This window comes from Colobus angolensis, unplaced genomic scaffold (genome assembly GCF_000951035.1).
Source record: "Colobus angolensis palliatus isolate OR3802 unplaced genomic scaffold, Cang.pa_1.0 Scaffold237, whole genome shotgun sequence".
NCBI lineage: Eukaryota > Metazoa > Chordata > Mammalia > Primates > Cercopithecidae > Colobus > Colobus angolensis.
The window spans coordinates 3,037,964-3,043,897 of record NW_012115566.1 but is presented as its reverse complement, the minus strand read 5'-3'; the positions used below and the strand labels follow the sequence as shown (position 1 = coordinate 3,043,897).

At 40.8% G+C, this 5,934-nt stretch overlaps 1 non-coding gene across 1 annotated transcript; it reads left to right on the top strand.

Moving 5' to 3' along the window:
* Positions 1-966: 966 nt before the first annotated feature.
* Positions 967-1,060, top strand: TRNAI-UAU. Its single transcript has 2 exons — positions 967-1,004; positions 1,025-1,060. It is a non-coding gene; the product is annotated as a tRNA-Ile (tRNA).
* Positions 1,061-5,934: the final 4,874 nt, after the last annotated feature.

Genomic DNA, 5,934 nt, shown 5'->3' with positions numbered 1-5,934 from the left:
ATGTTGTACACCTTGAAGATATAGTTTTTATTTTTAGAACAGTTTGGGATTAAAAGACCAGCTAATTCTGTCTTAATCTCTCATTTTCATCCACAATGTCCACCCATAAGAAAGACGCCGGATACTCCGTGTAAACACACACTCCCCATCTCCAATACACATTTACCTTCTAGAGACAGTCCTTTTCCCCATCCTCTCCCCTTAAAACACTCTGAAGCACAAGGTCTTTAGCCTAGTAAGACACTTTCTGAAAAACCTTGTTTAACCCAGCGTTGAGGTCCAGTACCGGGCCTGCTTCAGTTGCTTTAGCCTAGAGAGTTTCAACTCCCAGGTCCCAGGGAGGGATGCTCCAAGGAAGAAATAGAGGCCCATTCCAGGGCTGTTTCTCGCAGACTAGCGGCAGAAAATGCAGCCCAGCACCACTTCCTTTCAGTAGCAACCCGTTTCCAACACGTTTGCTAAGCGGGAACGGAAGCGAGCGGAAAGGAATGGCTTTGGTAAATCCCACTTGAAGGATTTCGTACTCCTCCCAGGGATTCCCACCACCCGCACTCCACGCGCAGACCGCGGGCCTTCCTCCGACGCTGGGAGAAGGACCCTGGGAGAGGCAAGGGAAGGGCTCCGGAACCAGCGCAGTAGCGTGACTCTAGCCCGCCCACACGGCGGCCACTGAAGGTCCTCCAGGGAACGCCTGAGGCAGTGGGAGCGTCTGCCCTTTCCCAGGTTCCCTTGAAAAGAAGTATTCGCTTTCGTTTCCGCAAACAAAGCATGCTCTGCGCTTTCAGGACCGGTGGCTCCCGTGGAGTCCGCAGCTGAACCCAGTCCGCCTTCGCACGCGTCTGAGGGAGAAGCAGCCCCGGGACTCAGGGCGCGCGGCCGAGGAACTTGTGCTGTGACGACCAAAGCAAACACGCCGGATGTTCCTGTGTAGGCCGTGTAACCAGTGACCGGAAGTAGGTGCTGTGTGCTCCAGTGGCGCAATCGGTTAGCGCGCGGTACTTATAAGGCAGTATGTGTGCGAGTGATGCCGAGGTTGTGAGTTCGAGCCTCACCTGGAGCATTGTTTTTCCAATCCAAGATAGCATCACTTGAAGTGCCTTTTCCCTTGTAATCCTACTCCACCATCTTTAACGTGTTTGGAATTGTGTATACAGTTGATTGTTACTGGTTTCCTTAGCCCTTTTAGAACCAAGCAATGCCAATTACCAAAAAATCCGTTGCGGCGCAGTGAGTTATCTACTTTCTATCTCCACTTTGTCCTGCATGTCGATCTCAGGTAAAGAACATCATCTCTTTACATCCTTCTTTCCACTTAGCTGTTAGGATCATTGATCATCGTTCCTCGGGAAGCCCCTGGCACATACTGGTAAGAAACTCCCATCAGGTGATAAGCATTGAACTCCATTTAAGGAAACTCAAAAGTGGGAAATAGTAAAATTTTCCTGTCTGATTAAAGCTCTGATTGAGGGGAGGAGGAGGACTGATTTCTGACGACAATGTCCCCTCCAGTATTTTCCCCCACTTGATTTTACCCTGATAAAATCAACAATCATGGACGGTCTAGTAGCTTTTATCAACTGAGAAACAGCACCTGGTGTCCTCAGGCGTTCAACTACCTGGACTTGATAAAGGATGAGTGATAATAGACCCAGAAGCCTGAACGCTTTAGAACAGCATTACAAGAATAAGCATATTGTTGTGGGTGAGTTGGGTAGGATGTAGATAGGGATTTTGACTTTAAAATATGCTTCCCCTCCCTATGACACCTGCGGTTTGCCTGGATATAGCTTTTATCATATGCTTCCCAACTCTTCACCAAGAGAGGTAATTGAACTGAGTAATTTGGAGTTGTTTTCCTAGCTATAAAGATTGCCACAAACCTGAAAGCACATGTGTCCCACTTGGGACATGTCACAGAGGTGAGTGGAATTAAGCTGAGCACAGATAACTCTCTTTTGAGGTCTGTATTCCTAAATGGGTCTTGCGTGTATCTGGACATTGTCCACTCACAGAGTATCTCCTGAGAAAGGTTAGGGAGATCCCATTCAGGAACGCACCAGATGATATTAAAGTGAACACCTTCTCACTTTGTAGCGCTTGGTAAGCCACTGGAGTACCTTAAAAGCTATCAAAGCATAATCTTCAAATATATATATAGTAACTAATCATCAAATATTTATTTAAGTCACTAATGAGGAAAGGAGGAGTATGATAAACTGATTGCAATAACAATAGAAAAGGCTGGTAAATGTATAGTCAGTGGGGGAAAAATAATGCTCACATGAGACTGCAAGTTTGAGTAAAAAACTAGCTAATGTCCTATGGGGCAGTGAAAATTATGGCCTTTGGGATTTTTTTTTTTTCTAAAAGACAGAAACTAGTTGCATCTTTACTGGGTAAAAATCATTCAAAACTTAATCTTCTACATAATGACATTTAACCTTGTAATCTATTTTCTAATCAATAGTAAATAGTGACCTCCAAAAGTTGCATTAACTCAGAGGATTACTTGCCCCTTCAGTAGGCTTGTTAGACAATGCTCTAGTATTATTTTGAAAGAGTACTAATATCTTTTTTTGCTTTTTCTTTTTCTGAATAGATTTAGCACCTTAATTCAATTATTTTATCTCTGTTTCTGATCAATTGAGGGTATTATTGAGTATCTGCAGAGAGTGTTTAAAAAATGTTGACTTTTGCCATAAAGAATTTTTGTGAACTGGCTTAAGCCAATTTTGTGATAGACAACTTTTGTTGCTTTTGGTAGATGTCCGTCGGCAGCTTACTTTATAGTATAAAGTAAAGGATAGTTAGCTACAAGATACCAACAAGTTATAATGATAGCAGATCTTCAACCAAATTTTGTACATATATAGTCACTTATTAGAAAGCAAGCAAAAAACAGTCATAAAACCTGTTCTCTAAGCTCAAAGAAGTTCCCATGGTTTTGTCATTTGTTTTTGTTGTTGTCATTGTTGTTTTACTAACTCCAAAACTACCTTTCATAAAAACTTTGCTTGAGGCAAATGCAACAATATTTCAGAATCAGGATTCAGCCAAACATCTCTAAGAAGAAAACCTCTGGACACAGCAGGGCACAGGAATACTGACAGCTCCAGCCTAGGGTACCATTCCTCAAGTTAAAGGCTACAGAGCTCATTTAATTTTTATTCCCTTTGAACAGTATCTCTTAAATATTTAATTCATTTTGGGAACAACTAATTTACCCAGGGAGACTATATTTCTAATATTTGTTCCCTTCACCCCATGGGATCTTTGTTTCTAATATATTAATTAACTAATTAACAAGGACAAATTTCATCAAAGAAACTCAGTATCCAATATTCCATTATGCTAATTATGACAGCCTCTGGTGTTTATCAAAAATAAAGAAAACTGAAGTACTTTTAGTGGGCACTTCGGCAGTGTGGTTTTGTTTATTATGTTAAATGACAATCCCCCAGACTGTGATACCAGGGCAAGGGACTGACCCTAGAATCATTTAAAATCATTTTAATATACACATTTGTATTATACAGCACAGTTGATTAAATCATTGCTCCTTCTCTATATCCACAACCTTTTTGTGGGTGGAGTGTTTGTCTTCACTTGTGGTAGATTGGATTCCTGAAAATGACTGAAACAGTATCCCTCAGTCCCTTCTGCAATGTGACCTTGGCACGTCCCCAGCTAGAAGTAGAGTCTATCTCCCTTCACCTTGAATTTGGTTTGGGTTTGTAACTACTTTGAGCAATGGAATGCAGCAAAAATAGCATTTTGTGGTTTCTCAGCCCAGGCATTAAGAAAACATTTTTACCTTTAAGGAGAAGCCAGCTCCCATGTAAGAAGTTCAAATGCCTAGAGACTGTGATGGTGTGCAGAGGCTCAAGCTAACCACATGGAAAGACATGGAGAGTTATTCCTTGCCAACTCTCAACTATTCCAACTATTCTAAGACGTCAAACCTGTGAGTGAAAAAGCCATCTCATACCTTACAACTCTAGCAGACACCACATAGTGCAGAGATAAGCTATCTCTGTCATTCTCTGTCAAAATTGTAAAATCATAAGCAAATAAATCATGGTTGCTTCAAGTTACTACATTTAAGCGTAATGTTTTAAGCCACTACATTTGAGATGGTTTGTTATACAGCAGTAGATAACTGAAAAACAAAGTCCCTTGACTTAGATTTGGCCACTCAACTTGCTTGGCCAATGGAATGGGGTAGAAGTGATGGTGTGCTTATTCCCAGCCTAGGCCTTAAAAGGCTTTGCCTATTTGCACTTGCCTTCTTGTACCTCTGCTATTGTCACAAGAAAAACAAACAAACCCCATATCACACACCGGTCTGAAGAGGAGGATGAGAGACGAAGAGAAAAATTGTCTGGCTGCCTCGGCTGCCTACAGATTGAAGAAGATCTGTCCAGCTGAGGCCAGCCTAGACCAGCTGACTTCTCCAATAAGCCTGTATGAAATAAACGCTTATTGTTATGTGACCTTGAGCTTTGAAGATAGTTTGTTATGCAGTAATTGTTGATTCTATCACCCTGTTTTTGTTGAACTATTACATCTTAGTAAGAGTTCACAATTCAGTTATTCAGGCATGATCACAAAGTCATTAGGAATAGAACAGAGAATATGAAAAGCATCTGTTTTAGTTCATTTTGTGCTGCTATAGCAAAATACCTAAGACTGGGAAGTTTATAATGAACAGAAATTTATTGACTCATGGTCTTGGAAGCAGGGAATTTCAAAATCAAGGGACTAGTATCTGGCAAGGGACTTCTTGTTGCCTCACCTTATGGCAGAAGGTCAAAGAGTGGGTGGGGGTGGGGGGCAGGGGAGAGAACAAGAAGGGGCAGAACTCTTCATTTTATAAGAAACTCAGTCCCAAGATAATGGCGTTAATCCACTCATGAGGGTGGAACCCTCATAATTTAAACACTTTTTGAAGATCCCACTTTCCAATACTGCCCCACTGGGGATCAAGTTTCCAACACACCAATATCACTTTATCCATATTTTCTCATCAATATTTACCCTACCCTTTCTGAAGAATAAAAGGGAAGCAAGCAAATTTCATGTCCTTTGCAAAATTGTGCTCTGTAACCTCAAAGCCTATGGGTAACCTTAGACCTAATAATTTCCTCATCCACCCAGGACTGTTTTTGCATAATTTCCACTATCTCCTTAACAGCCAAACTCCATGATAATGCTTCATTCTTAGCAGATAATCTTACCTTTTACTTCACAAAGAATCTAGAATCTCCTCTGATTTACATCATTTCCCTCTTCTTTACATACATTTATAATTCATCGGCATCAGTTACCAGCTTTATTGCTTGCCTGATTTTTTTAGAGATGTCTCTCTGTTCTTTAAACTCTTCATCTGCACCTCCAAATGCCAACTCCCCATGATGACTTAACCTTAAAATAAAATATATATAAACACACAGTCTGTCATCTTTAAATGGACATATACACTCACACTCTGCATGATCCAAAGATCTACATGACTACTCTCAAGAGACTGCTCTTTTTTACTCCTTCCCCTCAACATGTACTTCCAGAAAGAGAAACCTGGATGAATACCTTTCCTTTCCTTCCAGTCTTCAACCCACCGCAATCTGGCATCCACCTACCATTTTACCAAACTGCTTTGTTAAGGCTACTGAGATGACATCCTCACCAAGACAGTTTTAGACTTTTTTTCTAACTTGTACTCAATAATATTTGATGGTTGACTAATCTTTTGTAGGTCAGGTTTTACTCCTTGGTATCGCCAACTCTCCAGTTCTTTTAGCTCTCCCCTTTCCTTTGTAAATATGAGTTTTCCTCCAAGATTCAGTCATTGGTCTGCTTTTTAATATTAAGATAAATTAAATCTATACTGATGAATTTCAGAGATATGTAACTTGCTAAAATTTTGTATATTTC